Source organism: Lytechinus variegatus, chromosome 5, assembly GCF_018143015.1.
Source record: "Lytechinus variegatus isolate NC3 chromosome 5, Lvar_3.0, whole genome shotgun sequence".
Taxonomy (NCBI): domain Eukaryota; kingdom Metazoa; phylum Echinodermata; class Echinoidea; order Temnopleuroida; family Toxopneustidae; genus Lytechinus; species Lytechinus variegatus.
Window position 1 is genome coordinate 33,679,620 of NC_054744.1, and position 9,618 is coordinate 33,689,237.

Consider the following 9,618-nt stretch of genomic DNA (forward strand, 5'->3'; position numbering starts at 1 on the left):
GTATACAAATAGCGAATAGGCATGAGTGTGATGGTGCAAGATTTTGCATGAGGTGAAAGAAAAATGCTCTATTCAACGAGGCGTTAGCCAAGTTGAATAGAGCGTTTCTTTCACCGAATGCGAAATCTTGCACCATTGCATGAATAAGAATGTTCGCTATTTGTGTTGTACAACGCCTCGGAATTTAGCGAAAATATAAAACAAGAGTTTTCCCCTGCAGTAATCTATGAAAGCAAAATCCCACAAGCGCACGACCTTGGGCAGCATTGCGCATTTAGCCAGCAGGCTTTATAATACGCGTATTGCGCCTTCACTTTTACTGAGCGCAATGAATTAATTCGAATTGTGACGTCATCTCCTAAAGCCGTGCAACGGTACATTTTGGATGGTACTTCTTTTGTGCAACGGTACGAAGTCAGCCTCCCATTTGCTCGCGTACAACAAACTAAGTAGGCATTGTACAATATGTAATAATGCATGTATTTCAAGTTTTTAATGCTTCATGATGACTGTTTTTTTTTTAGGAGTGGGTATGAAATGATTTATCTGTTGATATAATGAAGACCTGTTCAATAATTTTTTCTTCAATCTTTTAGAAAATGAAATTTCATTGATCTTATACATGATATCAAGGAAAATTGCTAACAATAACATATACTGTCATAATTTTTAAAAAATCCAATTGATAACTTTTATCAGTTTCCCTCAAAACTGGTCAATATATTTTTTCTTCATTTTATCTGCTAATAATACAATATACATTTTGTTATCACGGTGAACTTCCCCTTTCAGTAAAACAAAACCACAACAAAGGATGTGAACCCGCGCTGTCAATCAAATTGAACTTGAGATTTTGATCAGTCTAATTCATGCACATGTTACCATCTGAACAGTGAGTGAATCTAAAGGATCTACAATATGACCTGTTTCCTATAGATGTACCCCAGGTAAAGGGGGAGTTCTCCAAACTTTTAGTCATTCATGACACATATTAGTCACCCATGTTTGGTGAAAGCCATTTCTCATATAAATAGAACTTCAACCGTGGGAATTAATATCAATGTATTTTTTTTTCAAAAATTGTGCAGTGCATATAAAGTCATGATATGGTGACATTGGGAGATCATTTCTTTTGAGAATATTGAGCTGCCACCCAACCACTTCTGCTCTTTTCTGACCGTTAGACCTATCTATTTTGTTTGTTTACTTGAAAGTTTCAAAATATTTTTGATGAGAAAAATATTAAAGTGACAATGAAAACATACAACTAATTGGTATTTTAATTTTACACTCTGTTGAATTAAAATTAGATCATGCATACTATTTTCTTTGCATAACAATAATTGAAAGAGAATGAGAACATTAATGGTCTCAGTAATTACTCTATGTACAGTGCATTCCATAATCTGTTTCTGTCTACTTCCAATTAATAAGGTCCACCTACATGTACATGTACTTGGGAATAAAAATATATATTTCCATTTAAAAAAATTATGCTTCCTTGAAGAAATGTTGATATTTTATATGCAAGCAAACACTCTTTAAAATTTGCCACAATATGAAGTTGGAATGAACTACAGATCTGCCAATTTATTTGTACTCCTTTTCCTTTTTTACTTTTGTTTTTCCTTTTTTTTCATGTTGTTCAGTGATCAAAACACAATCAAGTGGTCACTGACATACTTTAATGAAGTAACCTTCTCAAGATGTTCAGTAAGTACTGTCCTTTCAAATGATACAGTTTTTTTCAATGTCACTGATTTCATATTTTCCTTATATTCTGATATCAAAGACGAGTTTCTTTTTTCATACATGTCCATGAATCTGGCTCATTTGATTTCTCACTGAAATGAAAGAGCTTTAAAAAATTGCAATTTAAAAAAAACAACTTTTCAATTTTACTTCCTTGAAGCAATGTTGATATGCAAGCAAATACTTATAAATTTGCCACGATGAGAAGTTGGAATAAACTACAGATCCACCAATTTATTTTCATTACTTTTCCCGTTTTGGCTTTTGTTTTTCCTTTTTCCATGTTGTTCAGTGATCCAAACACCATCACGGGGTCACTGAAATGCTTTATAATAAAGAAACCCTCTCATATACCGTGTTTACACATTGACTCGGCTCGCGTGTTGAATCCGCGAGCCGGGTTGAACACTGCGAAGAAGGGATCAGAGATCGCGTTTATACGTACATATAAAAAGGCGAGTTCAACACGGCTCGCGGATCTCGAACGGAAGAAGAATTATGACGTCGCAAATTAAAGGCGGGAAATTCACCGCCGGAATCGAATCTTGTCCGTGCGAACAACAACAATGCCAAAAGTGAAAGCGCGCGCAGTGACCTATAGGTCAAGAGAGTTCGACACGGCTTTCTGTTTACACACGAAAAAATTGCCGAGTCTGACTCGGCTCGCGGGTTGAAACCTACGATTTTGGCGGATCGAAAAAGCCGTGTTCGACACGGCTCGCGGATCACACTGATCGCGTTTACACAGCATAAAATTGCCGTGTTGAGCACGGCTCGCGTGTCGAACCCCCGAGCCGTGTCACTGTGTAAACACGGTATAAATGTTCAGTACTACACTCTCAAATGATACATTTTCTTCAATGTCACTGATTTCATGTATATGAAAGATGAGTTTGTTTGTTTTTTCTTACATGAAATTGCCCCGTCCCCCTGTGTACCGGTAAATGTTTTTTTCTGTTGTTCTCCCTGCCTATTGAAAGGCCTGCACCTATTGGTAGAGTGGAAACGGGCATGAGGAAGTATTCACTGTGATGCGTTTCCAAAAGGAAACGAGACAAGCCCTTGAACTGGTCAGAGACACCAGCAGCTACAATGAATGCAACAAGCCCTGACAGAAAATAATACTGAATGACATAAAAGGAAAGTTGGTAACATTGTACATTCCTGGATACTTAATTGATTTCAAAGACAGGTCCATGATTTAAAGAGGAGGTATGAATTTTTTTCATTTCTCTCAAACTTTAAATGAGCAAAATATATACCCATAGAGGTTCTCACAAAACCCAACCAAATAATTTTGGTTCTTTGTCATGACCTTTTTCTTTATTACTAATTTGACAGTTGAGTTGGAGAAGTGGAAAGGCTGATTTTGTTTTTCTCTCAATATGATAATCCATCCAAATCATGGTCTTCTGTTCATACTTGTTATTCATGTATAGGTGTTTACAGCATACAGCTACATGTACATGGCATTACCGGTGTATATTGTGTACAAGTTGATGATCCTGTCATCATGCACTAAAAAAAACTTTTACAGATCCATGGGATTTTTTTACTCCTGTCGAGGTTAACCAAGAAAATGAAAGGAGAAGACAGTTTAAAAATAGAAAACATGAATCAGAAAATTATTGGCAAGAGATAGAAAAGCGCAATGTGGCTTCGGTCCCTTATTATACTGCACATGGTCATGACGAGGCATGTATTCTTGTTGTAAATTATGGACAAGAATGAAGGGAGATAACAAGCAGGCCTGCTGACATTGGAAAGAAGCAATGAAAGGAACTGCTTGTTTGGGACAGACTTAAACCAATAGAATAGAAACTTTTGTTTTAATAAAAATAAAATGTCATAACTTTCTCAATATTTTACATCCGATTTTTATGAAATTTTAAGTGTTATGCGTGTTTGATTTTTCTCTATTGATTCAAAGCAACATTTTTCTGGCGTGGACTTGACCTTTAATACATTCCTTTTATAATGTTATCGTTTTTCTCCCTCAAATTGACTTCAAAACAAGCAAAGACTCACTGTTTTCCAGCACCAATTCCCCATTCAAACTTTGGTTATAAAATAAGACGGCCTTTCTTTGTTTTCGTTTTGAGTAATTATAAATTACCTATGTCTTTACTCATTATCTAAAGGAGAATTAAAGCAGACACAAAGCAATAGTGCCATCTCGAGTCCTAAACTACTCATACCTGTACCTAGCTAGTATCCTGACCCATAATGCTAGTGTTAGTAGTGTAGTCTAGTAACATACACTTGTACTTGAACGATAACATGCTACTTAACTACTTAATACACTTATACTGCAATAATTATGTTACCAAGTAGCAAAGCAATTACTTTTCCTCTCAGGACATTTTTAGTTTCTCTATACAAATACAATTATAGGTCAATTTATTCTCTGTAGATATCTGAAACGTATACATGTAGGTATTTATAACACACAGTCAATGAGTGACCACACACAGTTCACTCCCCCTTTAATAAACCACTAAACAAAATATAAATTCATTTTTGTAACAACCAACTCTTTTAATTTTGCCTGTCTTACAAAAAAACATCTGGAGATCAAAGTTCAGTAGATCTCTATACAAATACAGTTGTCACATTAACATTACAATTTGGAACTTTTTTTGGCTCATCACTACATCAAAATTACATTAAATAATCAAGGGCCGGTCCAAACTCAGAGATTCAAAACTTTGGTGTGAATTATACTGGAAACATGTACATGTATAGACTAGGTCCCTGAAATGCTTCAAGAGTATCATAGAAAAGAGATATGAAAGGAATATATTTTTTCTTTATAACATACATGTACATGTACAAACTTTGTGCATGAACCTGAATATAATGGTTTTGACTTTTTTGCTTGCTTTGCTTTCTTGGAAAGTACCCTTCCCCAGCAAAGAAAAGAAAATAATCAGAAAAGGCATATATTTTATTTTATGTAGAATAGAATGAACACCATAAACCTAAACAACATCATCTTGATATTCAATGTCATAAAACTCAATCAAACAACATCAACAACAAAACAAAATCTTTTTACATTTATTTTTTAACAGGCTAGGCCACCAGGCCTTGTCACAAGTAGACTGAAAGTGTATCTGTTTCGTTGATTTTTCCACTTGACTGCAATTTTAGGAGTAAAATCTATATCTAAACTCCTCATAAAAAGTTTGGAAATCTGACTTTGATCGATCAAAAATCCTCGGTTATATCAATGTGTTATTGATATCAATGTCATGAATAGATCATTTAATTATCTTTAAAATGATACCCTACATGATATGATCATGGATCACATAGAGGTGCAATGCCTTGAAATGTGGGGCAAGGTCAAAATTCAAAAGTTGCAAAATGGCACAATATTGAAAGTCACTGTTCTTTTTTCAGTGGTGATGAGTGAGTTTCTCAGCGGTTTCTTTAAATTGTTTTCATGCACCTTAACATCATCATTAACATTAACATGGAATCAAACACACCTCTGCACAAGCAAACACTTAACAAACATTTCAAACCACGACTCAAACCATGTTATCTCACAGAACCATCACTACAGAAGCAGGGGCTAGATTTGAATGGATTTTCATCTCTATTGACACAGACAAAAGAATCATGTTCTGTACTGACCCTTCATGACTATTTTTGCTCGTTTCGCAGCTTTTCAATTCAGACTTCATCCATCACTTTTGAATCCTGCTCTTTTCGTGATGGCATTATCATAAGCAGCATGGTATCATTTTAAAGAGAATTAAATGATCTTTTGAATCATATCAAATATTGTGCTAAATGGGAAGTTGGGAGAAATTAATGGCCAAACTCAGATTTCCAAACTTTTTTTACTTGTTTTGCAGCTTTTCATTTCAGACCTTATCCAACACTTTTGAATCCTGCTCTTTTCGTGATGGCATGATCATAACAAGCATGGTACATGTATCTTTTTACGGAGAATTAAAATGATCTTTTCAATGATGTAAAATATGTATTGTGTAAAATTTTGTAAAATTGGGAGTTGGCAGAATTGGCCAAACACAGATTTCCAAACTTTTTTGAGGGGTTTAGATCTAGACATCTACTAGATCTTTAGTACACCTCCTTGGCTTGTGTGTAAAAAGGGAAAAAAATAATAAGAAATGTATACTTTAAAAACTCCTCAAAATAGATGGTCTAGAAATGTTTTTTTTTAGTTCTAGTAGATCAGGGGAGGATCCAGGATTTTCCAAAATGGGGGGCACATTTTCCCCGAGGAAAATTTGACAAGCAAAAAAAGTGTTTTCACCCAATTTATATTATACATTTTGTGATTTTCGTCCACCAAAAAAATTGAAAAGCAAACAAATAAATAGAAAAAAAAGGTCTTTTAAAAACAAGTTTTTCACACAAAAATCAAGGTCAACAGTCTTAGACATACGTCACATGTAGGCCTACTTCTACTATTATTCGACAATTCGTTCCTAAAAATTTAGAATCTAGCCATTCTAGGCCTAGAAATAGAACAAAAAAAAGGGCAACATGAAAAAAATATCGCAAGAATGCACGATAATCACTAAAAAGAAAAAATATGTTAGATATTTCTTGTTAGACATTAAACAAAAACAAAGTGAGAATGACTAATGCTAGATTAAAGTCATGAACAAGAACGAGAGACAGGACCAGGCGCAGGCAGGGAGTCGGAGCGGAGTCGATACCTCTTCGGCCGGGGTGGCAAGCAGTTGCTCACGTAACGGTACGGCAGGCAAATTGGAAGAGACCCGGCAGCGCAACTGGGCCGCCTGGGCCATAGAGTTATGTTTAGTACGTATTTAACTCTATGGCCTGGGCCAATTCAGAAAGTAAGACAGTCAGAGTGCAGTGATAGGACCCGATGGGGCATTTATCGATCAAAAGTAACACTTAGGATGCAAAACCAGCATTTCAGAATTTTCTTGTGGAAATGATGATGAAAACGCAATCGATTATGTAGTTCTACTCACACTTTGATCGGTATTTACCTTCCGGGAAGATGGACAGCGGCTAGCTGGCGCGGATACCTGCTACATGTAGTATTAGTAGGATGCTATGATGTTCTCTATTTTTTTAGGATGAAAAATTGATACGTGAATTACGAGCTAGCTAGTATCGTACTACTTTTGTTTGTGGTCTAGCGCCATCTTAAGTTAAAGGCATTATAATTATTTATATTTGTGACGTTTGAGGTTTTGAGTGTTCTTTCCTTTCTTTTTTTTTGCTCCGCCAATGGGGGGCCGGGCCCCGCCGGCCCCCTGGACCCTTCTATGCATTTCCATACTAAGTAATACATCAAAATGATGATGATGATCCACAACATTTATATTGCTCCATTATCGCCATATTTCTGTTAAAAATATTCATTCAAAATTGCTACTAAGTGTTTTTGTTGCGCCATAATGACCCCTCGGTCCCAATCCCAGCCCCCAGTCCTCCCCTTGCTAAAATATAAGCACAATTCACCCCCCCCCCCATTGGCGGAGCAAAAAAAAGGAAGGAAAGAAGGAAAGGAAAGAAAAGGGAAGGAAAAGAAAGGAGAAAAAAGAAGAGGAGGAAGACGTGTGAATAAAATAATATGAGAGGAAGACTTGGAAAAAAAATCATGTCACTATATAAAATTTTCGCTCGTGCTTCGCGCTCGCATTGCCTGTTAGGTGATTCACATATTTTGTTCAACATGAAGCTTAACATAAATATCAAGTTTGGAAGTCAATATACAAAACATATTTCTCCTCGGAAATCGAACTTTCACTATTTTGTGTAATTTAAAAACTTTTATTTTAAAAAGTGCTCTGTAAAAATGTCACCCCCTATTTTGGTCTGAATGATAACATTTTCTTCTCGCACTGCGCGCTCGCAAATTTTGTTTTATCCCTATACTATTTTCATGTATTCCATAAAGTTTTCAAAATATCCCTTTTCAGGTCTGATTGTCAAAACGTATCAACTAGCGCTGTCATGCTTGCATTTTGATTGGAGGGTTATGTGTGTCTCAATATTGATTATATAACAAACTACTTAATATCCCCTTTTCATAACAGTATCGGCTCGCGATTTGCGCTCGCATTAATGGTTAAAAAATATATCACTGAATCCTGATGATCCTAATCATGATAAAAAAAGTGCTTGAAATGTACAGTGTTCAGGCCATAATATCATCAGATTACGCGCCCTCATTATAAATAAATAAAATAAGATATCAATTCAATATTCCAATTTTCCCTTTAATCTCGCGCTTAGTAAGAGGAATTGGAAGATAGTCATCATATTCATGGTGTTCATAATTATGATAGCGTGTCCTAAGGATGTCCCGGTCCTATGTCTCAAAGTAATAATGATGAAAAATATCAGCTCTTTATCAAGTGCGATTTATATCCACCTTACAATTTTCCTACAAAAGTGCTTTAAATATAAATCTGAAATTGATTCCTTTTTGAGATCGGAATGTGAAATATTTTAAGCTCGCGCTTCGTGCTCGGTTTTATTTTCATGATGAAAGATGTCTTTAGAATAGATTCTAGGTCTAAATCTTAAACGCGCGTTTGCATGCTCATTCAGTTATCCAGTTTCAGATCACAATATCAACAAAATTCTGCTCGCCCTTTGTGCTCGAATTATAAATGTAGGAAGATCCCCTCTTTTTCATTCTTTTCATGATTTACAAAACATGAATAGAGTATCCCGTTCTAGGTCTAAATCTCGATTTTTTCCGCTCGCGCTTCGCGCTCGCATGAATTGTTTAGTTATATAGCTATCCTGTTCACGATTACAAAAATTGATGAAAATTTTTCATTCTTTATGTAAAAATGTCAAAAATTTTCAGCTCGCGCTTCGCGCTCGCATTATTTGATTTTTGAAATATGTGACGTCTTCATGACTAAGTCCTTAAAAGGCACTTTCGGTCAGTTTAAAACGTATACAAACATTTTCTGCTCGCGCTTTGCGCTCGCATTATTAATGTAGGAAGATCTCCTCTTCCTCATCATTTTCATGATTTACAAACCATGAATAGAGTGTCCCTTTCTAGGTCTAAATCTACTTTTTCAGCCCGCGCTTCGTGCTCGCATCAATCGTTTAGTTATAGCTATCCTGTTCGCGATTACAAAAATTGATTAAGATTTTCCATTCTTTATGATGTAGAATTAAAATACAAAAAAAATTCAGCTCGCGCTTCGCACTCGCATTATTTGATTGTTGAAATATGTAACGTCTTCATGGCTAACTGCAAGCAGTCTTTAACAGGTAGGCCTACCCTTTCGATCAGTTCAAAACGTGTATCAAAAATTTCTGCTCGAGCTTCGCGTTCTTAGTAATTATTTAGTTGCAGGCACATCTTTTTCAGGATAAAAACTTTGCCCAGAATGTTAAATTTTAGGAAAAAAATTAAAAATACATACATTTAAAAAAAAATTGCTCGCGCTTCGCGCTCGCCTTATAAAATAAGGATTATGATATCATGTTAATTTATAGAATCAAGCTAAGAAGTGACTTTTAGGACTACTCCCTTCAAAGAAACAAACACAAAATCATCTTCGAGCGGCCGATTGGGGAAAATATGGCTGAAAAAAAACCCCCCCCCCCCCCCTTATTGGCGAAGGCTAGATCCGCCCTTGATTACTAAGCATAAAGTTGAACTTGATCTAAGCAGTAATTTTTCTGTCCAATTTATTAATGGGCAACTTTATTCTGCAAAGGATATCAATCCCATGCTTTATATAGATCCGGAGGGGGCATAATAAATTGTCCCCTTATTTTTGTTAATTTTTCTTCTTTAAACTTTTTTTGTTCGGCAGAATATTGTTGTGCACCACTGCCCCCTTTGCCAACCCTCATGATCTGCCCCGACGA

The 9,618-nt window shown here is 35.8% G+C and overlaps 1 protein-coding gene across 1 annotated transcript in view; it reads right to left on the reverse strand.

The window, feature by feature from the left end:
* The window catches only part of LOC121415969 (arrestin domain-containing protein 3-like), a 50,181-nt gene extending 43,385 nt beyond the window's left edge, over window positions 1-6,796 (reverse strand). Inside the window, exon 1 of the mRNA XM_041609381.1 lies at window positions 6,738-6,796. The gene's annotated coding sequence lies outside the window, so the exon portion shown is untranslated. The remainder of the gene's footprint in view (window positions 1-6,737) is intronic.
* Between the last annotated feature and the right edge of the window lie 2,822 nt (window positions 6,797-9,618).